The sequence below is a fragment of the Triturus cristatus genome, chromosome 3_2 (genome assembly GCF_964204655.1).
Source record: "Triturus cristatus chromosome 3_2, aTriCri1.1, whole genome shotgun sequence".
In the NCBI taxonomy this organism is placed as follows: Eukaryota; Metazoa; Chordata; class Amphibia; order Caudata; family Salamandridae; genus Triturus; species Triturus cristatus.
The window spans coordinates 300,207,405-300,234,342 of record NC_140584.1 but is presented as its reverse complement, the minus strand read 5'-3'; the positions used below and the strand labels follow the sequence as shown (position 1 = coordinate 300,234,342).

Sequence of the window (26,938 nt, the reverse complement as noted above, 5' to 3'; positions counted from 1 at the left end):
TTACAAACATGAAGTTGACGTCTGGGCCCCATATGTGAACCGCCTTTTTAATGCTTTATCATCAAACTGCAACTTTCCTGATAGTTGGCGTGCAGCGGAGATTGTGTTAATATTTAAAAAGGGGGATAGATTGACACCCTCTAACTACAGACCCATTAGTCTGATGGACACGCTCCAAAAATTATATGCTAAACACTTGCTATTCAGGATCAACGATTGGCTGGAAGACTCGAACATAATTTCCAAATTTCAAGCTGGTTTTAGGAGTAGGACCAGCACTATTGACCAAATTTTTCGATTTTGTTGTCTGATTTGGAAGTATGTGCACATTAAAAAAGGTCACCTGTATGTTGCCTTCGTTGACCTGAGGGCTGCATTCGATCTTGTCCCACGCAGTCTACTTTGGAAAACTCTAAGAGAAATGGGTCTACCGGGATGCCTCCTAGCCCAAATAGTTGAGCTACATGCTGATAACTTTGCAAACATCAGGTGGGGCCCTAATGGCGAGTTGACACGTAATATTCCCATTGAACGCGGGGTTCGCCAGGGATGTGTCGTGGCCCCTACCTTGTTTTCGCTGTTTATTAATGATGCTCCTGCTTATCTGAATGTCTGTGTTAACGATTCGCCGCGGCTCAATGGTGAAAGGGTGCCTGCGTTGCTCTTCGCAGATGATACATTACTTATATCTCAAACAAAAAAGGGCCTCCAGGCACTCCTTAATTCCTTCAGTCGCTATTGTCAGATAAAGGGCCTGGAAATCAATGCTGACAAAACAAAATGCATGTCATTAAATCCCAGTATGCCAGATAGAGGGTCTTTAACCCTGAATAGCCAAAAACTAGATATTGTGGAAAACTTTTCCTATCTGGGTGTTGTGCTTGATTCCAAACTAAGTTGGAAAGCCCAAATCGAGAAAAGCAAGATAACATATGTCCAAAATGCTAAGCCAATTTTATGTAAAATGAATACTAGCACGAGTAAAAGTGTAACCCCGGTTTTAGAACTTTTTAAATTTAAAATACAATCTGCTGTGCTATATGGAGCAGAGATATGGGGCGCATGGGCCAAGAATAGCTTTCAAAATCTGGACAACAAATTCATGCGTGCTTCTGTAAGGGTCCCTAATAGTACACCTCTTTTACCTCTCCAACTTGACCTGAACTTTAAGAGAACAGACCATCTAGCTATCTTAAGACCATTAATATTCTGGGTTAGGCTTTGGTCCACCCCGGAATTGATAGAATATAGAAATGGTCTACATGAACTGATGACCCTTGATTCTTTTAATTCCATCCAATGGCTAGTGCATATTAAAAAATGGTTTACACTCCTGGGTTTATATTCCATGTGGGAGGCTCCCGACAAATTGCCCACCTCTTCTAAACTAATAGTTAAGCGAGCTTTTTGGACCCACATGAACAGAAATTTAGTGGATGGAATTAGTGTAGGCTCCGCAGTCCAGTTCTTTTTGTCATTTAAGGATGAGTTTCGTTTTGAACCATTCCTGGATGAGATAGAGCCTCCTATTGCAAAAACCCTTTATTTAAAGTTCAGATATGGGATACTTATGCTTAATTACAACACCGAAAGATGGGCACAAAAAAGATTGGGAGAAGTGAATGTTAAAAAGGGGTGTTGCCCTATGTGTTCCAATGTCTGTTCTGAGAATGAGGCTCATATGTTTTTTGTTTGTAGCGCCTACATGAATGCTAGAAAGAAATGGCTAAAACCAATGTGTAACCTTTTGGGAACCAGGTCCTGCGTTATAGCCTTTAGGATCATGAAAAGTAACTCAACCCAGTACATTGTATTTAGCATAAGTAAATTTCTATACTCTGCCTACATAACTCGTAAGAAACAAGGACAGGTACTTTGAGTTGGAAATGTGTATATGTTTACAAATCTCTTACATTTTTAATATTTTTATATATTTTTAAAAATTTGAAATGAGATGAATTGTAAAAGGTATTCATTTTTTGTGCACTATTCTCTTAAATTGCTGCTATGTTTACAGTTTGATTTTTTTTAATGTATGTATGTGACTTTTATGGCCAAAATGGCCGAAATAAAGTAATAATAATAATAATAATAATTTGCCTCCGTCTGCCGGAAGCGCGCTCCGCGGAAGGATCACAGGGGCAAGAGGCCTGCGAAAGGCATGGTGAGACAACTATCCCAGCTGTCCCTCTCCTCACGCACTGACGCTGAGCCCAGACACACGCGAGCCCTGCAGGAGGACGACTCGGAGTCTGACGATGGAGAGGAGACATACGTGATCTCGTTCACCAGAGCCCTAAAAAGCACAAGACGACCATAACCCCGGTGCGACGTCAGGGTCGCAGGATCAAAGGTGAACGCGGTGATCGACACGGGGGCATCAGTCACCGTCATGGGGGTGCAGCAATACAACCGACTCCGACCGAAGCCAGAACTCAAGGCATCGAAGGCCCGCATATATGCATATGGCAGCGATGTCCCACTACCCCTTCTGGGAAAAATGACAGTACCGGTGGGAACAGAGGACGCCGAGATCACCATTGATGTACACATCATCAACCAAGAGGTAGACACGCTCCTAAGTGGACACGCCGCCGAGGACCTAGGGCTCCTAGTGTTCATCCGGAAAGTTCAAGATAATCAAACGGCCAACCTGCTGGACCAGTTCCCGGAACTATTCACGGGCCTAGGGAAAATCAAGCACCCGCCGGTCAAACTCCACATCGACCACTCTATCACACCCACGGCACTGAAGCACAGACGGATCCCCTTTCATCTACGCCCTCTGGTGGAAGAAGAACTCAAGAAATTGGAAGAACAAGGGGTCATAGAAACAGTCACTGGCCCCACCCCATGGGTGTCCCCAATGGTGATCACGGAAAAGCCCCGTCAACCAGGCAAGATCCGGGTGTGCATTGATATGCGGCTCCCCAATAAAGCCATCAAGAGGGAGAGACACATTACACCCACCATGGACGACATCATTGCGGACCTCAACGGGGCACGGTGGTTTTCCAAGTTGGACTTAAACGCCGGCTACCACCAGGTAACACTAGCCAGAGAGAGTAGGTACATCACCACCTTCAGTACACACCTTGGGCTGAGAAGATACCAGCGGCTCAATTTCGGGATATCATCCGCGGCGGAGATTTTCCAGAACACGATCAGGGCCATATTACAAGGCCTGCCGGGAGTTATGAATGTGAGTGATGACATACTGATCCACTCCACTACCATAGATGAGCACTATCGGAGAGTCAGAGCCACACTGACACGCCTCAAGGACTACGGAGTCACACTCCACAAGGACAAGTGCCAGCTATTCCAGCAGCAGATTGAATTCTTCGGGTACAAGTTCACCAACAACGGCATTCAGGTGGACCCTCGGAAATCCCAAGCCATCAAAGACGCCCCAGCACCCACATCCGCCTCGGAGGTGCGCAGCTTTCTGGGAATGGCCACGTACTGCGGCCGGTTCATTCCGAACCTAGCGACGATTGCCGAGCCTCTCAGACAACTGACGAAGAAGGACGTACCGTGGCAGTGGGGGCCCCAGGAAGACACCGCGTTCCAAGCCATCAAGACAGTGCTCCTCGACCAAGCCACTCTGGTCTACTTCGACCCCACACGAAGGACTGAGCTACTAGTCGACGCCAGCCCGGTGGGACTCGGGGCAGTCCTCACACAGGAACAAGAGCCGGGGTGGTGGGCCACACTGGCCTACGCGAGCAAAGCGCTCACAGCAACCGAACAAAGGTATTCCCAGATCGAGCGGGAGGCGCTGGCCATAAGATGGGGCTGTCGACACTTCCACCTATACGTCTGTGGACATCCGTTCACGGTCGTGACAGACCACCAGCCACTGGTACCCCTTTTTAAAGGGACAGCACCACACCCCCCGCCGCGAATAGAACGATGGGCCATTGGACTCCAACAGTACCATATGGACATAACCTACCGGCCTGGCGCCAAGAACCCGGCTGACTTCCTGTCCAGGCACCCGGACAAAAGAGAGCCCCCACAGGCCGGGAAGGACGAAGAAGACGCGGCTGAAGCACACTTAGACTTCATCGCGGCCCTAACCTGCCCTCAGGTACTGACACTCCAAGAGATTTTACGAGCTGCGGAGCGTGACACCGTAATGACCAAAACCAGGGAAGCCCTCCAACAGGGGTCGTGGACCAACTTCCTACAGTCTGCCAACACGTGGACAGAGGATGAGAGGGCAGACCTGCAACAGATCTGGCACGTACGGAATGAGCTCAGCGCCACCAGAGATGGAAGAGTCCTGAGAGGAGCTAGAATCATCATGCCAGCAGCGCTTCGCCACCAAGCCACCCTCCTGGCCCACAGAGGTCATCAAGGGACGGAGAGGATGAAGGCCAGAATGAGAGAAAAGGTGTGGTTTCCGGGAATGGACGCCTTGGTGGAAGACATCGTAAGAAACTGCCCGGCGTGTCAGATGACTAGCCGACCTGAACCTCCAGCCCCCATCATGACTGAAGAGCCCGGGAGACACCCCTGGGACAAAATCAGCGTGGACTTTGGGACCCTCCCCGACGGGAGAGTAACGCTGGTAGTCGTGGACAATTTCTCCAAATACCCCATGGTGGAGGCGCTGCCATCCACAGCCTTCACGTTTGTAGGGCCAGCATTAGAAAAGATATTCCACATGTTCGGGCGCCCCTCAGAACTGAAGAGCGACAACGGGCCACCGTTCCAAGTCCACGAATTTCGAGAATTCCTCGCACGTCAAGGCATACGCCACAGATGGATCACTCCACAGTGGCCCCAAGCCAACGGCGAGGTCGAACGCTTCATGCGGACACTAAATAAAATCCTGCAAATAGCCGGCGCCGAACATCTGGACCCGGAACGAGAGATCCAACGGTTCCTAGGGGAGTATCGCAGCACACCACACTGCTCCACCAAACAAGCCCCATGGGCCCTCATGCTGAAAGGGACACGCCGTGATGGTCTACCCACAGTCCCCGGGTGGGCCCCCCCACCATTTGAAGCGGAGCAGACACTGCAACGACGAGAGCGGCGGAACCAGCAAGCGAGCCGGGCCAGAGGAAGCCGGGAGCGCGCCCTGGGGCCGGGGGACAATGTCCTCATAAAGAACCGGAGACCCGGGGGGAAGTTCAAGCCACGGTACGAGCCCGGGAGATGGACAGTGGAACGCCGCCAAGGGACAATGGTCACGGCCCGAAGGGGAGCTGAATCAGCCACACGGAACATCTCGTGGTTCAAACGAATCCCTGCGGCTACAGACCACCGGCAAGAGACCGCGGAGGAGGTGGAGGAGGACGCCGGGATTCCCGAAAGAGAACTTTCATCACCTCTGACCCGGCCCGAGTCGACAACAGACCCGGATGGGCCCAGCTCCGAAGCCGACAGGGTGGAACGCGACTGCCCGCCAAACGCCAACACCCGAGCGACGACCAGGTATGGGCTGAGAGGGAATCCTCCACCGAGCAGCCGCCTCAGAGACTTTGCCTGCCAAGTAAGTGACTGAGTGGGGAGTTCGAGTCTGAGTTTCATCATCCAAGTTGGAGAGGGATGTTGCAGTTAGCGCTCTAGCGTCCGACGCTAGAGCGCTTATGTAAACAACGTTATGCGTACGCCGCGACGGTGGCGTACGCGTCCAGATAAATAAAGGGGGGCGTGCCTCGCGGGGCATTGGCGCCGAGACACCGTAACTGTGTGTGGTCTCGTTATTGCACCGCGCCGCTGCTGCTAGGCCTGCGCATACGACAACGCAACAATGAGAATACTATTTGACACTGGCAACATCTATGAAGCATTTTTAGCAGGAGTTGAGGTATTTCGTTTTAGTTTCAAATTTGTTTTAGTAATAACTTTCCATCCACTACCATGACGTCACTTGCTGTGATTGGTTAATGTCTTGTGGTGTCACTTCCTGTGATATAATTCAGAGTCAAAGGGCACATGATGTCACTTCTGCTTCCTCTGGCATTATGGTGAATTGACATCCATCAAAGGGTAATGTGTGGTGCATGCAGTGTTTGTTTCCACCTAGATTTTGTGGGCAGTGCAGAGTCGATGTCAGTCATTTACAAATAAGCACATACTAACATTCTATGTGCAAGCTGCTTTATTGTGGGTAAACATAAAGGGCATGAGTGCCACTTCGAAGAGGGCAAATCAAAGAAATTATTTCCAAAGACATGGGGGCCACCTTGAACTTCTAGAACCAACCTTCTTTACACATGCATAAGCCCTTATTTGGTGATTTGCAGGCAAACGAGGCTCTGCCAGCTTCGTCACCTGTGAGGTTACGGAGAATGGGATTAGATCATAATTCCTTGTTCCTTGAGATCTACTCACAGTCGGTGACACAAACTGTCCTAGTCCTAGTCTTAGAGGCTTTCCTCATGGCTCTTATCCTACCAGAGTAACAGCAACATCGCTGGCTGGACAATTTATGCCATTGAAGACAACTTTCCCTCCTTCGTCACCACATTAGGGTACGTACTATTGAATGTATGCATTGTGTAGTTTTGTACAGAGCTGAAATAGACAGCCACAACTCCTTTGCAAAGAAAAGGCCTAGGATTAATGTCGTCTTCACACCAGCATCCACACAGCATGAAGCTGGGAACTGACTGGTGTTCAGACCTATCTGCCGGGTTTGTGGTCTTAACGTGGTGACACAACATGTTTGCCCATTTACTCTGACACCCAAATCCAGGTCTGTGTTCTACACGGCGGTGAGGAAGAGACGGATTTCGTGTGGTGACAGCTTACCTCGCAAGCAAGAGTGTTAATAGGGAGCTGTTCTCACTCCCCCGCCAGTGCAAGTTTATAAATTTCATAAACTCGGTTCCTCTCCAAGAGAGAGGGGCTCTACTAAAGGTGACATCCCCTTTACTTCTAATTTAAAGAAGGGAGGGTGAGCACCCAGGGATCACAGTGGTGAGAGTCCTGAGTAAAGCCGGGGGATTAGTTTTAGCCGGCTGAAACATGTCGACACTTCTGCAGAGTGGTGGGGTTGTTGTCTCATCATAAGCTTCCCAACCTATCATCCATTTTTGCTTTAAATCTGGACAGGGTACCGAGTATTAAAAATTTTGAGAAGGACTCCCTGCTACCAGATTTACATCACTATTTCTGCACCATTCCTCACCTATGATCCTACACTATATGTTGTATTGTTTTCCCCTCCCTATTGCTCCACCTCCAGCGTTGGATTAGCGCGGAGGTGTGTTAGCAACCCTATGATGAAGCATGACACACCTTGCTGTGTGTGAGGGCAGTTTTAATCAATTCAGTGTATTCCCACTCACTCACTCACCTTCACGTGCTGTTATTATCCCTCTTCTATTTGTGAGTTTAAATTACTGAGTGGGAGGTCGAAGAGGGTTTTCTATCCTCTCACCCCTCTTTTCCTTGTGTGTATCTGACCCGAATCCAGGGACCATCCAGTGAGGGGTGAAGGGTTAAGGCCCCCAAAGGGAACACTAGCCAGTGACTCAGAATGGTGTTGAGATGTTTAATCCCAGCTCTTTGGCTACCTTTCCGTCAATGTCCTGTCCCCTCCCTATCATGAACCTTCGCCGGCATGGACTTCCCATAAATACTGCTGCAAGGAGGCTATAGCTCCAGCCGCCATGTCATCTTTCTTTCCAGCAGACACTTAGCTTCCAAAAACCCCACTGAACACCTGCATCAAATCACTGGTCGCCACGGAAACTTCCAGTGTTTAGGCCCCTATTAAGCGGTGTGTAACACTAACACCGAAGGGGGCCAACCGGAGCATACACAGTTCAATAACCTTCCTCATACCTAAAGCCACACCTTGACCAAGTCTCCGCATTCACCTGACCAACCTCTACATGTCATTCGACAGGAAGCTTTAGCGGACCCTCAATATGGCTTTGCCGTGACCCATACTTTGAAGAGCTCTGCCCTGTATCCATGGAGGTGGTCAGTGGTGAGCCTTTGGTAAGCCACCAATCCTTGAGCTTCCTCCATCACAGGCTGCAAAGAACGCCACTGTGTCCAAGTGTTTAGACCTTCTTCAGGCCCAACTTTCTAAGACTATCATCTTTAAAGCCGATGCCACAATACCATGCTCCTGGGTGGTGAGTAACTATCGGGGAAATGAGTGCAAGAGGTCATTTTACTGTAATTAAAAACATTATCATTACACAAACGTGTAAATAGTTGTGTTACAATGATCTCTGCCCGTACATGTTCGAATGGTGAGCAATTTACAACGCTATCCAGACTCTGCCCTTAAGAAAGATCTCACAGCTTCTGATTGCAAATGACTAGAAAGCAAGAGTAAAAGATGCAGAGCCACACAGCCCACTGGCATGCTTCGGATTCCCACACATGTTGTCCCACAGCACAGTTACCTTGTGAAGATTGAGATAGGCATCTTAGTTTTCCTCCTTCTTGTCCGACTTTCTTGTGTACTTTATATAAGATGTTGCTCCTGCAAATAAATAGATTCTCTCATCAAAGAAAGAGTCAGGAAAGAGCAGTGACTCGCGCTGGTGATGCCGTACACGCACCAGCATAAAGGGATGGGGTGAACGGCACTGGAGCAAAGGCAGCTGTTTGTCACCGCACCTACACATTTGTTTAGGGTTCAGACAAATCATGAATCATGAACCTTATTAGAACAAGCTTTGGTAAAGCCAATAGGTCTCACCTTTATAACTGTGAGTGACGATCTATTGGGCTTGCCAATATTTGTAAAGTATTGATTAAAAAAGTAAAAATAAAAACATTTCAAAATACTGGAGGAAACGCAGACACATACCTTATGATATCTCAAAACTGGTCATGGAATTCAATGTTTTCAGTCTCTGTAAATTACATGGTTTATTTTTCAAATATTTTTCACTCATGAAAATCTGAACAGAATTTTAAAAGAATAATGTAGTGTTCGAATGTATAGTAATAGTAATAGTAATCTTTATTCGGTTTATAACAGAGTAAAACCATAAAAGATATCATAACATACACATATTCATAATAAAATTTACTTAAAAATGTAGTTATATGTATAGTTAAAAAGAGAAAGTATGCGTAAATTAGGTAATACAGAAATTAATTCACTATATTACAAATTATTTCTGTGCCTCATAATACACTTTAGAAAATTCAGTACGTGATAAACTGTTCGTTCAGAATCCAAAGTTTGAAGTGCCAGCATGGCTGGTCGACATTGTCTGTGGCCCCATCTTTTTAATAAAGGGATTAGCCAGACTTTACGATGGGTATGGAAGAACTTACAGAACAATACTGTGTGCATATTGGACTGTTGTGAACGATCATCACATGGGCACAGTTCCATCTGCGTTTTCCAGTTATTTTTTTCGGGGAATGACACTAGTCTAAAAAAGAGGTTCATTCTGAACCTTGTTAGGAGCATTTTTTCATAAGTTGTAAGCTCCAGTGTCAAATATTGCTGGATATTCAGCGACTGCTGTGTCATAATTGCGTGGATGACCGATTTTTTCGCATTCAGTGATGTCAGTCTAAGGGATTCCAGGTGGCTTAGGGCAACTAATTTCAGTTCCTTTTTAGATATTTCCTTCAGTTCTTCTGGCATATGGTAATATTTTTCTAGGCCCAGGTCAGAGAAGAAAAGTCTTACATAGGAGAGCCAGGATATTTTGTAGGCATGGTCCAGATCCATGGTGTCGCGAAGGATGGTTTTAGTCAAGGTGTTTTTTCCAGAGATCCATACTCGCCTCCAAAGCAAAAGAGGTTGGATTTTTATTAGATCTTCAATATATGTGATTCCTAGTTCTATATGTGAGGCATAGGTGGAAGTGCCTCTTGGGGTTGTTAAAAGGAACCTCATGAAGAAATTCTCCTCTTTTTGAATAGAGTCGATAGGTGTGTGGCCCCATATCCCTGCACCATATAAGGCGATGGCTTGGCATTTCGCGGCATAAATCTGTAGTAGCTCTGCTGTTGGCTTTTTGCCGAGTTTTTTGGAGAATTTCATTAGTGCCATGATGGCTCGTCTGAAGAGATGTCTCCTATTCTCGACTGCCGCTTTCCAGTTCAGGGCATCGTCAATCATAATGCCTAAGTAGGGATACTGTGAGGTCATTTCAATTTTTTGTTGTTTCAGAAAAATGGACTTGGATGTCTTTCTTGAGCCACCGGCTACCATAACATAGGTTTTTTTGATGTTTATATGGAGGTCCAGAGCGCCCATGAAATCTGCGTATTTAGATAGAGATTTCTGCAGTTCAATGGGGGTGCGGGCTAGGATAACTGCGTCGTCCGCATAAAGGAGAGCGGGGATCAAGCGACCGTTAGCTCTTGGGAGGTCTCTCCCTCCTCTCAACATAGCCTTTTCTAGGCCGTTGGTGTACAAAGAGAAGAGGAAGGGGGCTAGGACGCAACCTTGCCTCACTCCCCGCTCTACCCTGAATGGCGACGTCAGTTCTCCTTTTGTCCCGTACCTTACTCTCGCCGTGGCTTCGCTGTATAGCTCCCTCAGGAAGTCCAGAAGAGGGGGATCTACCCCCATTGCACTCAACAGTGACCAGAGTCTTGCATGCGAAACGCAGTCGAATGCAGAGGACAGATCTACATAAACCATGTAAGTAGCGCCAGGTTTTGCATGGATGTATTTTGAAATTAACAGACTTAAGTTTAGTGCCTGTTCAACAGTTCCGAATCCCTCCCTGAATCCAAACTGTAAATCTGATAGGATGTTTTTGTCTTCTACCCATTGCTGTAACTTTTCGAGGAGGACTCTACCAACAAGTTTACCCAGGGAGTCGAGGAGCGAAATTGGTCTGTAGCACTTGGTGTCTTGTCGGTCCCCCTTCTTAAAGATTGGGACCATGATTGAGGATGACCAAGATTCTAACAGCCCAAGCTTCATTGTTGCTAGGCAGACTCTGGTGAGTATTGGAACCCATAGGTCTGGGAGATGTTTAAATAGGTCGACTGGGACCCCGTCGGGACCTGGAGCTTTCCCACTCTTACTTAATGTTACCGCCGTATTGACATCCTGCAGGTCAATCTCCAGTAGGATTGGGTAGGTTACTGGATTGATATTGGGGTGATGTTCTTCAGTCGTATCTGTTAGTTTAAAGATTTTTGAGAAATGATTCACCCACGTATCCTCATCGATGGCCACATCTATTTTTGGACCAGTATTGTCCGTTAACAGTGGTGTTTTGACTATTTTCCAGAATGCCTGACTATTTTTCTGGAGTGCACTTTCGTGCAAGGCCTTCCACAGAGATTCTTTCAGTTCTTTTTTCCTTGTGGCTCTGGCGATGTTATACTCTCGTCGAAGAGATTGAATATTTGTTTTATCTCTGTTTGGATTTCCGAGAGCTTTTTTCAGCTTGGAATGTGCCTTAGTGCAATCATGATTAAACCAGCCTGTGGAGCATAGATTATTTTGTTTTGGTGTTTTAGTTAGAAGACTTCTGACTTGTTCTATTATTTTCTTGTAATTTTCCACGATTTGATTCGCCTCTGCATGGGGGTCGAGACAGATCAGGATGTTATCATAGGTAGAGTCTACTAGATGCTTGGTAAGAATGTTGGGGTCCAGTTTTTCCCATTTTATGGTGTATCCATTGTTTTTCCCCAATTCTATCCTGTTCTGTGCTAAAGTTTTTGCTATGATTGCCGTGTGTGTTCTTGGATGATCTGTTTGGAGGGTTATTTGTAGGGCAGAATGATCACTCAAGTTATTTTCCAGGATTTTAAAGTTGGAAATTGTATCTTTAAGACCTTCTGTAATCATTATGTAGTCAACAGTGGTCTTGTGGCCCCTTCCTCTGTAAGTGAATTCTAGTCTGTCATTAGGTTTTTGGATGGGGTTTACAATTAGCAAATCCAGATCAGCAAGTAATTTGTTCATGGCTAGGCCCACACTAGAATGGATAAAGTGGACTAAAGGGTTCTCGAATTCGTCCACCATTCCACAGATGTCATTTTTGGGGCAGGGATGAAGGTTGAAGTCTCCACCCCAAATTATGTTGGCGTTTTCGATTATTTGGTTAGGGCGCCTATGTTCATTTATATTTGCTTGTATTAGGGAAAGAACGTTCAGGAAAGTCTCATCCGCTAAATTATTATAGATGTTAATTAGTGTGATGACAAGTTTTTTCCCTAATTTAAGTGTAAGAATTTGGAAGTAGGGCAGGAGATCTACCTTAATGATCTTCATGTCGGAGATTGTGTTTGCTAGGTAGATAGCTAATCCCCCTTTTGGTCTACCTGAGGTACTAGGGAGGGCAGGAGATGTAAATGTTCTATAACCCTCAAGGTGTAGGGGCGTCGTTGTCCAGGTTTCTTGTAGACAGATGATTTGAGCCTCCTTCAAGAAGTCGGCTACAGAACCATCTACTATTTTGTTTCGAAGACCTGCCACGTTCCAAAAGATCACGGACAGATGTAAATAAGTATGGTCTACAGCTATGGTTTTTATTTGTGCAGCGGATGAAATGAGGATGGATGGGGCCAGGGCGGTCTGTACGGGCTCCGGGGATTTACTTGTTAGTCAATCGACCATTTCCAGGCCACTAAACCTATTCATAGTCGTTATACCTAACCAATTTGGCCCTTTGATGGATTCTCTATGATTGACTTCGTATGGTTGGTAAGATGGTCGCTCCCATTGCTCCCGTTTTCTAGGTCTATTTTGTGGGCCCATGATCTGCCATGGAAGTTCTCTTTGCTGGTAGTTCTGATTTGCGGGGCGCCAAGGGTTATAGAAGTCACTGTGTCGTAGCGGTGGTTTTAAGCCAGCCACATCTAACTCCCACGGCTGTGGAATAGGTTTCCGCCAAAAGTTATCAGTATCGTATGAGATGTTATTGTTACTGAATCTTTTTGGGTAAAAATATGACAGTGGTCTAGTGGCAATCCCCCCTGTGATGTTGTTTTGTTCCCAGGAGCAGATATACTCAGCGATAGTGGGGTCCTCAAAAGTGATTACGACGCAATCTCCCCGAATAGTTTTCTCCGTATGGCCCACCCACGGGGTCCTACTGACTGAAACTATTCTAGTTATACAGGGTGGCGGAACCGGTCGGTTTGTGTTCAGCCAGTACCGAACTTTATTCTTCAATGACCAATTTGGTTCCGTCCCCTCTGATGTAAGTTCCGGGACCCCCGTCAAGACTGCCACATAAGGGCATGCCTCAGGTGGCATATTTAGGGGAGGTCTTTGCTCAGTGGTCCCTTTCAGGGGTCCTTTTGTTTTTGGTGGATGCGTGTTTATTGCAGCTAGGTTTTTAGGGACTGAAGTGCCAGTGATTGGGGTAATTTCTAGTGGTGTAAGTAGGGGGTTGGGTTGTGAGGGAATGATCTGGGGATTAGGAGTTTGGTTTTGTGCGGTGAGAGTGTTTGGTACTGTCGATGATTTTAAGAAGGGTTGTTTTTTTGTGCGTGAAAGCGATACTGTTGCGAATTGCTTCGAAGTAGGGAGTGTAAGCGTAGGGTTTGGGGTAAGTTTTGTGAGAGCTTGAGAGGGTAAAGGTTTAATGGACGCTGAGATTTTTGTTAGCTGTCTCTCGATGTTGATGAGTCTAATTTCTAGAGGGCGAATTTGGGAATTTAGGAGGGAAGCAATTTCTTTAATTAATCGTGATAATTCTCTATTTTTGCCTAGTTGTAGAAGGTTTAAGGTATCTGAGGTAGAGATATCTTGAAGAGCAGATGATGGCTGATGTAGTTCAATCACGTTGTTTTTTGGAGGGACAGAGTGGAGAGGGAGTACAGATAAGTCTGTATCACCAACCAGTACTGGGTTCTCGGTTGATATGATATTCTCAGATTGATTTCGTGTTTTCCTAACATTCCTTTTCTTTACAGCCCCCTCCCGTCTCCCTCTCTTTTGCCTCAATTCTTCAGAGGTTGTATCTAGAAAAATATTTGGGGTTTTTTCTAGGTCGCTTTCAGTAGAGGTTATACTAAGCTGGGAAGCTGAGAGGTCTACGTTATTTGGGAGGCTGGGTCTGTTTATAACTGCATCCCTTTGAGATGGCAATGGCTGTACGGGTGGGGATCTTGCGGATGCCAATATTCCCATTGAGGATCGGCGTGCTATTGCAAGTTCAGTTGAAACCCTCCCCTCAATTAGGCTTAGACTTTGGTCAATAAAAGTATTAGCTTTTGCAAGAAAGTCATCCATTGGGCCTAGTACTTTTTCGCCTATCCCATTTTTTTTGAGTTTCTTATGCTTATTTGATCTCGTGTTCATTTTCCTGGGAATGATTCCAAGTGGAATTTTGTACGGCGACGGTTAGTTATTAAGACAGGTCGAAAGCAGTGGTAAATACCTGTGTATTGGATGTCCTTGGTGTAGGGCTTGGGGGGGTGGGCCGGACCGGACTCTCACGTTCTCGAACGGCCTCAAACGGCCCGCTCTTTGCCCGGTCTTCGCCCCGGACTGCGCCCCGCACGCGTCCCGCGATGCGCGTTACGGGGGCCGCCTTTACGCTGTGATTGGTAATAGGGGCGTGGTACTGGGAGGGGGCGCGGCTCGCACGGGAAGAGGACCAGCTGGAGCTGTTGTGTGCTGGTCCTCGCAGTCCCGGGGCCAGCGCCTCTCCCTCCTCTGCGGCCACGGGATGTGCTGGGGCCTCCTAGCCGGGCAGCGGTGCTGAATGGTCCCGTGGGGCTACTCCTGTAGCCAAGAACTGCTCCGGTCGTGAACTGAACTTGCAGAAACTATTTGCGAGTGGCACCCGCGAAGCGGGTGCCGCGAGAAGTTATTGTGCTCAGGTGGGGGCGTGGCACTGGGAGGGGGCGCGGCTCGCACGGGAAGAGGACCAGCTGGAGCTGTTGTGTGCTGGTCCTCGCAGTCCCGGGGCCAGCGCCTCTCCCTCCTCTGCGGCCACGGGATGTGCTGGGGCCTCCTAGCCGGGCAGCGGTGCTGAATGGTCCCGTGGGGCTACTCCTGTAGCCAAGAACTGCTCCGGTCGTGATCTGAACTTGCAGAAACTATTTGCGAGTGGCACCCGCGAAGCGGGTGCCGCGAGAAGTTATTGTGCTCAGGTGGGGGCGTGGCACTGGGAGGGGGCGCGGCTTGCACGGGAAGAGGACCAGCTGGAGCTGTTGTGTGCTGGTCCTCGCAGTCCCGGGGCCAGCGCCTCTCCCTCCTCTGCGGCCACGGGATGTGCTGGGGCCTCCTAGCCGGGCAGCGGTGCTGAATGGTCCCGTGGGGCTACTCCTGTAGCCAAGAACTGCTCCGGTCGTGAACTGAACTTGCAGAAACTATTTGCGAGTGGCACCCGCGAAGCGGGTGCCGCGAGAAGTTATTGTGCTCAGGTGGGGGCGTGGCACTGGGAGGGGGCGCGGCTCGCACGGGAAGAGGACCAGCTGGAGCTGTTGTGTGCTGGTCCTCGCAGTCCCGGGGCCAGCGCCTCTCCCTCCTCTGCGGCCACGGGATGTGCTGGGGCCTCCTAGCCGGGCAGCGGTGCTGAATGGTCCCGTGGGGCTACTCCTGTAGCCAAGAACTGCTCCGGTCGTGAACTGAACTTGCAGAAACTATTTGCGAATGTATAGAAGAACGTGTGCCAATGCCTAATTTTCTCTACTCAGGCTTCAAACATTTGGTCGCCAGCAGTAGCCCAGAGAGTGGATTTATCGGTTTGCTGGAGAAGTCAGGGGCGAGTCCTCCACTAAGGCGGAGGAGCGTCGCCCCACTGCTTTAAGGCAGTCACAGTGCAGAGAAAAAAGAAAATGATAATGACGAAACGTGTTATTATCATTTTTTTTTCTGTTCCCAGGTGCGAGGAGTGCTGGGGCTGGCCAGAGCAGGGGCCAGGGGAGGAGTGGTTTGCCCACTCAAAGTGCAAATGAATGTTGGACCGGCCGTCTTGGGCCAGCCAAACAATTATGCGCACTTGGCATGTTCCCCACTGCACAGCCTGGTGGGGATTGTAAAGTTGGGTCTCAGGCCCACATCATGGCAAAGATGGACACGGACGTCAGGATCTGTACAGCAGTAACTCGCCACGAGCATGTGCACCCGGGCCTTTTTATTAGCGGGGCCACGTCACTCGTGACACCCGTGATGGATGGGTGTGGGGTGCAGTGTGTCCAGCCCTCAAGGGAGTGGCTGGAAGTACAGCTTCCTGCGGGACACTAGAACGTGTCTCGCAGGACACTACATTCCTCCCCAACTTTATTGAAGGACAAACAAAGTGTCAGTCCAACCTGTGGGGAAGAAACAAACGGTTAACTAAATACCACAGGGTCCATCAGTCTCTCGAGTCAGGTGGCAGGACGATATCAGACATGGGCGGGTGAACTTGGCTAGCAGCAGGATCTTCTCAGCGGACACCCGTACTTTAACCTGAAGGACTCAGGCCACGACTGCTGGCTTGGAGACGTCCGCTGCATACCGACAATTCGCTGATAATGACATGTCTTGTATGGCTTCCCTTTTGCTGACGTCGGTGATGGTCTGTGGTGAGTTCTAACAGTTCTTTTAGTATGCTGCGTCGTGACCATGGATGGAGTCTCAAGTGAGATTTCACGGGGGTGTTGCTGGACTGACTGTCCCTGTTGAACTACTTGGCGGTGACCGGTACCATGTCGGTGGGGCAATGTCTCTCCTCGCTCTCCCGCCTGGGGAGGCCCGTCATCGGGGTTGCTGCGGGACTGTAGGAAGGCTGCACTGGAGCCGCTGCTTGTGTGCCATCTGGTGGCAGCTGCAGGATCGCCGAGGAGCCGTTGCTTGGTCACACGCACAACCCTCACGGGTGGATGATTGTTGGTCAAGACTTGCACTCGCTGCCGCGGTTCAGGTGTAGGCCAGGTTCACAGGTGGTTTCTGGTTCCATTTAGTCGGCTTGTGTGGCAACGGTTTCGGACTCCAGTCCATCGGTACTCGGGGAGTGGTGTTTGACACATGTGCTGATGGCTGGCGCGGTGATGGTTGCCAGCCATGTGGCGAGTCGGAATGACAGGTGATGGTGACTTGCTGGTATAGTGCGGATGTCAGGATAGACCTGGGCAGCCACGTGCCTCCGCCTTGCCGATGTTGAGTGTCCGTGGCGGTTTAACACGTAGAGTGTGTTGATCCTCTCTTGCCTGGCTTGGGGCCACTGCCGACTCCATCTTGAGGCGGTGTGAGGACGGACACTCAGAGCAGATCTTCACCTGTGGCATCTGTGGACAGGGGCAGGGATGCCACTTGACTTGGACTGCCGACACTTGGGGAGTGGCCGATCACCTGGGGACGCGTTGTGGAGAGACGCGGTTCGCGACTGCTGCGGCTTACATTCGGTTCTCCTGTAAGGCTGTGTCCAGGGACGGTGGTCCGCCTTGGTGGCTGTCGGATGTGTCAGGGTGAGCTCTTGGCTTGCTGTGAGTCTCTGGTCTTCTCCTTTTGCTGGTCTGTTCAGTCTACCTGTGTCTTCCGGTTTTTCAGGGTGACAGGGCTGTCACTCTTCTTTCTTCGAGGACGTTGCGCTTGGACCTCGAGGCGGCGCTGTCATGGCGCCGGCTTCTGCCTTCGCTCCGGCGCGCTTCCTGCTTGCTGGGCGGCGTGACGTCCAGTCGCGTTCCGCTGGTGTTGGAGCGCCTGTTGCTGTGGCGGCCACCACGTGGAGTGTGCGACTCCTCTCTTGCCTGTCGTGGGTCACCGCCGACTCCATCTTGAGGCAGTGCTGAGGAGGACACTGTGTCGCGGACACTGTGACGCTTCCGGGCCGCTGCGGGTGCGACTCCTTCCTTGCCTGCCGAGGGTCACCGCCAACTCCATCTTGAGGCTGTGTTGAGGAGGACCCTGTGTTGCTTTCGGCCCACTGCGGGGCTTCGCTGGTGAAGTGGGGACGTGGTCGCTCTCTGTGCTGCGTTCAGCTATGTTTCTTTTGCGGAGATGTCTCGTTCTTGGACGCTGTCTTCTGGCACTTGGGGTGCCCGTGGTGTGGTTGGTGGTTGTGCCTGTTCACAAGTAGGGGTGGGTGATGCAAACTCTTCACTGGCGTTGGGCAGCCGCATGTGGCGCGTGTTCTGTACCAGTCTTACTTGTGCTTGCTGTTCGGCTGGTCCTCCACTCTTGCTAGTGGGGGTTGTATTTGGTGTTGCTGCTTGAGTTTGGTCAGTGCTTGCTTAGGCTGGAGGAGCTTCGAGCTTTCTGGGGGGCAGCTCCTGTGAGACGTTGCTGTTTTGGCTGCCCACTCTTGTTGGTGGTTGTCTGTGTGTAGCTCCAAACTACTTGCAGCTCTTGGCGGGGTTTGTCAGCTTCTCCCTATACTTTGCAGAGGTGGCAGGCTGTGCTCTTGCATAGGTGATGCTGGTTTGTGCTGGTGCAGCTTGGGGCACCTTGGGGCTCTTGAGTGCGGCAGAGGCCTAGGGCTTTGCTGTCTTTACGGGCATCTTGGCTGTCCTTACTTGCAGGGTGCAGAGGTTCACTCCTCGAGCATTCTCCTCCTAGGGCGCGTCTTGCTGTGCCTGGAACGGTCCGTCAGCGCCCTGGGTGTGAGCAGGCCGTCCTCCTGGTGGTGTCGGTGTGCACTCTTGGATCTGCTGGCTACTGTTGTAGGCTGGTTAGCTGGACGCTGTGCTATGATATGCTGACATCGGTAGCGGTGAGCAGCCAGTGTGTTGGACCGCTCTTTGGATGCGCTGGTGTGGATCCCCTTGCTGGGATCAGCTAGCAACCTCCTGTCGCTGATCTAGCCACTTCCCTCAGGGTGGCAGAGTGTCCGGGCCTCGCCTCCGGCGCAATCTGGGCTGACGGTCGTGGGGCACAGCTGGTTTGTTCTGGGTTCTGCAGATTTGGGCTTTGGGGAGCTTTTGGTGATGTGCAGCCTTCTTTGATGTGGCGCAATGCACTCCATCTCTCTATGTGCTTCTTTTGGGGTTTGCCGTTCTGCTGGGTTTTGCTGCTCTTTGGCACTTTCTTGTGCTGAGGCCGCTGTGTTGAGGCAGTCCTGGGGCCTTGGTATTCTCTTGCTAGGTGCGGGTTTGGAATCTCCCCTCTTCCACCTGTTGGCAGCATCACTTGGGCATGGATTTTGAAAAACGCTCCTGAGCAGCCGTTAGATGGTGCTGCAGTCACCTGTGCTATGGTTCTTTTGCTGTATATGCGCTATCTCTCAGTGACCTGTAGCAGCATGAACTGAGGCTCTTGATGGGGGCTGTCGCAGTGTTAGGTACGTTCTACCTGGGCTTAACTTGTGTGTGTGTCTGCTTCTTTTGTGTGAAGACCTGGGCTGGGAGCTCCTGTCTGGGCCTGCTCAGCGTAGCTGCAGGAGGGTGTGTTTCCCTTACATTCATCTGGTGGCAGCACTATGTCCCAGGTGCTGGGTTCCGGTCATCTGCTTCTAGGCTGCAGTTGCTTAGCCAGTTTGCTGCAGGCTACGGAGGGCCGAACAGGCAGGTGCGCCATGTCCCACTGGCCACTAGATGGCAGCATAGCGTTTTCTTCCAGCGCGGTGATTGCAACGGCCACTAGGTGGCGCTGAAGGCAGTTTTCCTGGAAGGTTCTGCACTTCGCCGGTGCTGGGGACTGCTCGGTTGTCCCCGGGTGCTGGAGGTCCCGTGGCTCATGCAGGTGGGCAGGTGGGCGCCGAAGAAACAGGATGGCACTGCTGCGGTGGGGTAGGGCTGCGCGCTGGTGTGGAGTCCCTTTAGTGCAGCGTCTCTTGGGTGTTGGTAAAATTGCCGCTCCCGCTCCTTTTGTTGTTGCCGGTGCCTCCCTGCACGTGCGGCCACTCGTACCTCTCGCATACAATTTTATTTTGTCAGGCTGCGCTGGACGTGCGCGTCATGCTGGGGTGGCCAGGGTCGCTGTGGTGAAGCGTCGCCCCAGGATGGCATACATTGGTCTCCTCCTATGCGGGGTGGGCTCCCGCTTCAGTAGGGGGGTCAGTAAGCTGGTGGCGTAGATATGCCCTGGCTCCCTGTCCTTGCTCCGCTGCGGCTCACCAGCTGCTCCCTCCGGGTGGGGTTGACGGGGGCGGCCCTCTTCGCTGCGTGTGAGGTGGCGCGGAGGTCTTCCTAGCCCTACGGAGGTCAGCGCCCTCCCTGGATTCGGGCTTGTCTCGCTAACTGGTGAACTGGCACGTAGGGCGACATGGGCAATCTCTTGGGGATTACTGGGCTCTGCAGGCATGCTGGTGAACGGGGGTGGCCACACTCACCGCAATTGCCAGTCCGTCCTTCAGGAATTGGTAGGGAGTGAGGCACGGCTGCACTCCGGACGACGCTCCGTGGGCTGTAGGGAGCGGTGTCGTGCCCGGTCACTGCGGCATGATGTTCGGCGCTTTGGGGCTGTACGGATGTGTCCGGAGGTGTCTCTCGACCGTTGCTCCTTGGGGGATCTGTGAGGCAGCTTCCTCGGTGCGACTGCGGGCACCACACGGTTGTTGCAGGGCTATCGTGTTCTCCCCCGGGCCTTGGGCAGTTGATGAGAACGGTGCACGCGGGGTTATCGACCCGCCTCGTCGCCAGTGTAAAGTTGGGCCTCAGGCCCACATCATGGCAAAGATGGACACGGACGCCAGGGTCTGTACAGCAGTAACTCGCCACGAGCACGTGCACCCGGGCCTTTTTATTAGCGGGGCCACGTCACTCGTGACACCCGTGATGGATGGGTGTAGGGTGCAGTGTGTCCAGCCCTCAAGGGAGTGGCTGGAAGTACAGCTTCCTGCGGGACACTAGAACGTGTCTCGCAGGACACTACAGGGATCATGCACAGGCTCCCTGACCCCGTCTTAGTGTCGAACCACAGCACTTAGACCAATCACAACACTGTAATGCAGTGTTGTGTTTGCCTTAGGGGAACCAATCACAACGCTGCATTGCAGTGTTGTCATTGGCTTAGGGAGCCTGGGAACCCGGGGGCTTCCCCTGAGACGAGTAGAGGCTGCAGAGAGGCAGAGGCAGAGGCTTGCGGCATTAACAGCAGGTAAGTTTTAAAACATTTTCTAACCCCCCCCACCACCGTTCCCTATCAGCCGCCACTGGGAGAAGTGTCTTGTTACGTAAACCTTCTGCCTTACATGCCAGTTGAATGAATGCAGCAGACGCCCCTTCTCCAAGCGCCATAAAAGCCTTTGTCTGCCAAATCTTGTACTTTCATGCAATATGTGTAATGCAGAAAATGGAACAAAGTCTACTCTTAAGGTATAGCTCATCAAAAATATCCCTGTTCTATGCTTTCATAGACAGCTTGGAGAAGTGCAGAGCAACACAGAGCGTCAGGCGCGTATTGGCAGGGGTAAAGCAACACTTGAGAGAAACACATGGACTCATTGAATTCCCTAAATGAGAGCAGTGAAAGGATAAAAGTCGCCAATCAAAAGGATTGTAAAGAGGCTATTTTTCAGGGGAGGAGGAGACACAAGAAAAGGAAGGCAACACATCGAATGAAAAGAAATCATATGAGTGTGGCAATGGACTCATCCAATGGTAAACAATGAGTAAACCCCTGTAAATTCATAATAAGTCTAATGCAAACACACAGCTTACTCTACCTGGTATGCCCAACCTAAAAAACAAGACAAAAGGAGTTCATCTACTTTTTATTTCCCACTGGTGGAATGCTATTTTCTTCACAAACTCATCTGAAGACATAGCTTAGGGTTTTTTGATACACCTGTTTATTTGATAATATCCCACGGAAAACAGTTTCTTAAATCCAGAACCATTGAAAATACAGATATATTTTTTTTGTGCTTTCAGAAATGATTGCCTTAATATTTGGGATAAAGTACCCCTTGCCATACACTGTAAGAATATTGCAAGTCACCAAGGAGTTCTGCAACCATATACGGGAACAAGGCCAAAGGCCGAGATACTTTAAAAAAAAATCATGTGCCTTGCAATATCCTTTAAATGTAAAACAGAGGGTATTTTATTCCTTATACTTCATGTTCAAACCATGACCGTTCACACAAACTATTTAAATACTTGGGCCCAGATTTATCAAAGGATGGGCAATGCAATCCTTAAGTCAGATTTACCAAACCACGCAGGATCACCTTGTGTGGCCCTGCATGGCTTGGTACAGCTGGAGTAATGCAAGGGAGTGCAAGTCGCTGCCTTGCGTTACTCTGCACCAGGAAGGCATTACATGGGTGCACAATGGACGTTCCCATTTATCCACCGATGTATTTTAAAGGATTCCTAGACTTGCCGATACAAGTAAACCTGGGAATGCTTCAACACTGTATGCCGTCTTGATAGAGGAACAACAAGGAGCGGTCCCTTCCTGCACAAAACCAATCCTGCCTGCAGCACAGGCACATGTACACATGGCGTATTCCTGCCCTCTCCATTTGACGCAGTGCAGCAAGTTGTGTTGCTGCATTGCTCTGCCTCAAATAATGATAAATCTGCCCTCGGTGTATTGCTCTTTCATATGAAGGAGATAGTATGTTTTCAGACAAGTAGACTCTGCAGTGCGAAATTAAACACATAAAACATACGTTACTAACTTGATGCAAAAGGACATCAGAATCAGTTTAAAAAAGGTCACTTTAAAAATGCAGCGTCTGAGTATGTATAGAAACAAACAGATATTAGATATACTGTTATGATCTACAGTGTGGAAAAAATAAACATGTTGCTATGAATATCTCCTTTATTCTAATCACTGCTCATTTAAGAAAACAGACTATAAAATGGAAAAGATAGTTCTTGTTTTTCTTGCTTAGGCTTCAGCTATAACTAAGCTCCTGGAACTGCTTTTCGGCTTGGCTCTGCTAGCAAGCATTATGACGTTGCAACGTAACTGTAATAAGTTCTTATAGTTGAGCAGCTACATAATTTTCCAATTACAGATGGCTAGAGACGTTACAATGCAACTGTAATAAGGCAATGAAAGACAGGTCTTTATATAGAGATTGCAGGCTTCCATGTATTTTATTAACCTAATATTACCTTAGTTAATGACCAGATTTGATCCTGTCCACCACCAGAATATTTTCTATCATTCATAGCAGCCGTCTCTTGTATCGAGTGTTTTAATGGCAAGGTTTCTTACAGATCAGTCCACCAATAGAGAACATTGTGTGAAACTCAACCACAACATAATTTATCTCCTTTATATATTTACTGATGTGAAGAAGAATTGCTCCTCCAAACTGCTGACTTGTGCCACATACTAGTAATTGTGTGTGGTCTTTCCCATATCCTTCGAGGTTTAGGCACCTATTAGCCCTATCAAAATGTGCGGCTGCACGTTCTCGCTGCGAGGGTGCTGTGCACTGGAGAATGTTTGGCTTCCAAGGCTTCTTTGCTTCTGAGGAGCAGCTTCTAATTTGAAAAGAAATAGTCCTAAACATATTAGAATGTAAATACTGTACATATAAGAACGCAGTTTGGTAGTCTTTTGATTTAAAAATAGGCTTAGTAGACCCTCCTTAGTACCTTCCTCTCTTCTGTTGTTACCTCCCATGAGGACAGCCCCTCTTACATGTGTCCTTACTCTCTAGGTTTTATTAACAGTTAGTGAGCACTATTTAGTTAATTAATGTTGTGCTGAACCAGCCACGACATGCTGTTTGGCTTTTGCAACCCGCCCTTCTTTGTAGTTGGTGGACGAGGCACATGTTCAACTCGTGAAACTGCAGAGGAGGTAATTTGTTTAAAGTGAGCTTTCCTGTGAAATTTTAAAAAGTTATTTTTTTTTAACTATTTATTTAATTAGCATTTGTGGCACGCAATGCTTTAGCTTCACCCGTTTAAAGCTAAAGCGCAGCATGTCACGATTGCTTCAAAAGTAAATAAATAGAAATAAAGGTGTGCGGCTGCTACATTTGTTTTCCATTTCTTTACTTTTGTAGCAATCGCGGCACGCTGCACTTTAGCTTTAAACATTTCAGCTAATGGGTGGCGGGTTATGATTGCTTCAAAAGTAAATAAATAAAAATAAAAGTTGCGACTGTACACTTTAAAAAAAAAGCTATTTACTTTTGTTACAATTGCGGCATGCCGTGCTTTAGCTTTAAACATATTAAGCTAAAGCGTGGCATGCTGCCATTGCTACAAAAGTAAATAAATAGATTTTAAAAAGTGGGCAGCCGTCGTATTTTTTTCTCCATTTATTTACCTTGGAAGCACACAAATTACAATGTGCACAGGTGCCTCAACGAAGCCCAAGTTTGTTGCTTATTTATCTTATGCAGCTAAGAACAACTGAAAAAGCGAATAGTCCAACCTTGTTGTAGGTGTAATGTTACATGCATAGCTGCCAAGGTTTCAGATTTCTATGTGTGACATTTTCATAATTTCAGAGTAATTATGAGTGACATTTTAAGTACTATGAGTGGCACTTTCTTGCAAGCAAAATCAAGATATGAAAACGAGGGAAACTTATAAATATCAGATATGACACCCATTTGAGCAACTAGAAACTCTATGTTAGCCTCAAGCACGAAAAGACCAAGGGGAGTTATATTGTTTTTCCTTGAGTATATGGACCTTCTCAAAGTGCTTTCTGCAGTTAGGCTCCTAAAGCGTATTTCATTTTCAGGTCAACAACTATTCTTCTCGCAGGACTATGCCAACTCCACAGCAGATAGACGCAAAGAATTCCTCGATATGCGTCCAGCATTGTGCTCAATTGGAGCACGTTTCCGTTTACTTCATCCTTGCTTGTTTAAAGTCACTCTCAATAATAACACCACAACTTATGAGGACCCAACAAAGTTAAAGAGTTTCCTCAGTGCACAATGCCCAGAAAAGATGGACTTTTCCAGCACTCGCTTTAAATAGCTTTTCTTCTGGAGTATATTTGAATAGGGATTAAATCCTTAATGTGTTGTTTCAACTATAGAAGTTTAGTATAGTTTTTTGTCATGGTATAATGTCTTTTTCTGTTCTCATTACCCTCTAAATAGCTCTTCTTCCGTTATATAATGGAAAAGGGTTTAGTGTTTTAGTATGTTGTTTTACTTACAGGACTTTAAAAATGGATTTTGCCATGGTTTAATAGTTTGTTGACTCTCTTTATTTTCTTCCATTTCAGGTTATAACCTTATAATGTCTTATGTCATAGTGTGTCATGATATATTTCATTCTGTTTATATTAATCATTTCTTTTTTATTACACAGATCCTAACCTCATGTGCGTGACCTTTTAGTTTTGAATGTTGTTTACATCCCAAAGCCTTCCCCGCCTTACCTCATGGAGTCTGGGTACGTCCTCGTTCCATGTGGTCTCTCCCCCCCTCATCCTTCCATTGTTTTGACCTCTTTGTGGATATGATTCTTTTTCTTATATTCTTCTTTACAGCTCCTACTTCTTCTTTATTCTTACTCCTTTCTTCTTATCATACATGTTTCTATCATTTTCCTCTTTCTCTAATCTCGCTTCTTCCTTTTCTTCATCTTTTCTATTCTTTCAGCTTCTCTCATTTGGTTTTAACTTTTAATATCTTCGTACCTATTATAAGGCTTATTTCATTGTTTTTTATAGTTCTTATTGTTGAATTTCCCACAAGCAATATTGTTCACAATATACAAGATTTTATTGGTTCACTTTTGTTTTTATTACTTTCATCTCACACATGTTTTTGAAAATTGTTACATGGAATGTCAAAGGCTTTAACTCCCCCATTAAGAGACAGAGGGTCTTATCTCACCTCTCCAAATTAGATGTTAATATTGCGTCACTGCAAGAATCACATCTCACTGAAGTCAAATCACTAAAACTCAAAAGATCTTGTGGGTGAGATCGGCGGCGGCAGAGGGCAGAGGGCGGATAGGCAGCATCTGCTGTTAGTCCCAAGGAAGGCAAGGATCTTTGGCAGAGCAACAATCAAGTAAGTCGACTTGGGGAGTGTCGGGGTGCGTGGTCTCAACTGCCCTAAGACGTCAAGCTCTCCCATATGTTGCATTGTGCTCTTGCCCTTCCTCGCCCCCTTTGCCCTTGCCTTAGCCCCCCCTCTCACCCCCGCTTGTGGTCTCTTTCCGCTCTCGGTTTACTCTTGCTGGCTGCCTCCGGGTCCGGTCTCTCTGGTTCCTCATCTCGCCTGGCCCCGGTCGGCCTTGGACTTTTAGATCGCACTTTAACCGCTCCGCACCGCTCCGGGCCCCTGCTCGGCTCCCCCCACCTCGGCCTGCCAGTTTGGCAGTTAGTCAGCTGCCCTGGTCACCTGATTGCTCGTCAGTCAGTAGCTCTGTCGGCCTTGGTTCTGCACCCCCCGCACTCTCCAACCCCCCCAGCCCGTCGCCACCAACGTTGCTCCTACTGCCCAGGGGGAATTTGGCCCGCTTCCGCTGGCCCGGTCCCCATCCCCTCGCCGCCGCCGCGCTGCATTTTTACCGGCGATCCTAACTGGTTTGCCTGCCGGACAGTTGTGGACGCGGAGTCTTGGGGGGGATAGGGTACTGGGAGTCTAGCGGGGGTCTTAGGCTTTGGGGTCTTCCCTCTGGAGCAGTTGGGAGCAACTGATGGGAGGCCGCGAGTAAGGGAACAGCAAGTGGTTGTGTAGGGACCTAGTAAGCTGGGGGGGGTGTCTTTGCGCATGCTGCTATAGCCAGCTGAGTCTGCTCTTTTCATCCAGGACTAGCTCGGATAAACCCAGTAACCCTGTCCTGGAGGTAATTTGGTCTCTCACGCCCCCTCTTGTTCCTGCAAATACATCCCAGCTTGGTTGGCACAGCTGGCAATCAAGGGTGTGACTGATAAAGGGCTCGAGTGAGCCAGTCTATTAACCTACAGATTTTAATAAGCCTCGCCCAACAACAAAAGCGATGAGATCCGGTAATGTGAGAAAAACATCTCCTGCTTTAAAACGAAAGAAATCAAAATGGTTGGCTGCAGTCGTGGAGTCTGCTCTAGCCAATCCGGCGATCGTACCGGACCCCTTGGCTTCATCGAAGGCCTCCAATCTGTCACCAAAGGGACGGCAACATACCAATAAAAGCAACATGCTACCATCCTATATATACTCTGTGAGCACCTCAAAATCCTATTAGTTACTGGACTATTTTAAAAAAGCAC

At 48.6% G+C, this 26,938-nt stretch overlaps 1 long non-coding RNA gene across 1 annotated transcript in view; it reads right to left on the bottom strand.

Moving 5' to 3' along the window:
• The window catches only part of LOC146857203 (uncharacterized), a 102,518-nt gene that overhangs the window by 25,562 nt on the left and 50,018 nt on the right, over positions 1 to 26,938 (bottom strand). The window contains exon 5 of the long non-coding RNA XR_014979550.1: positions 8,385 to 8,464. This is a non-coding gene — a long non-coding RNA (uncharacterized LOC146857203). The remainder of the gene's footprint in view (positions 1 to 8,384; positions 8,465 to 26,938) is intronic.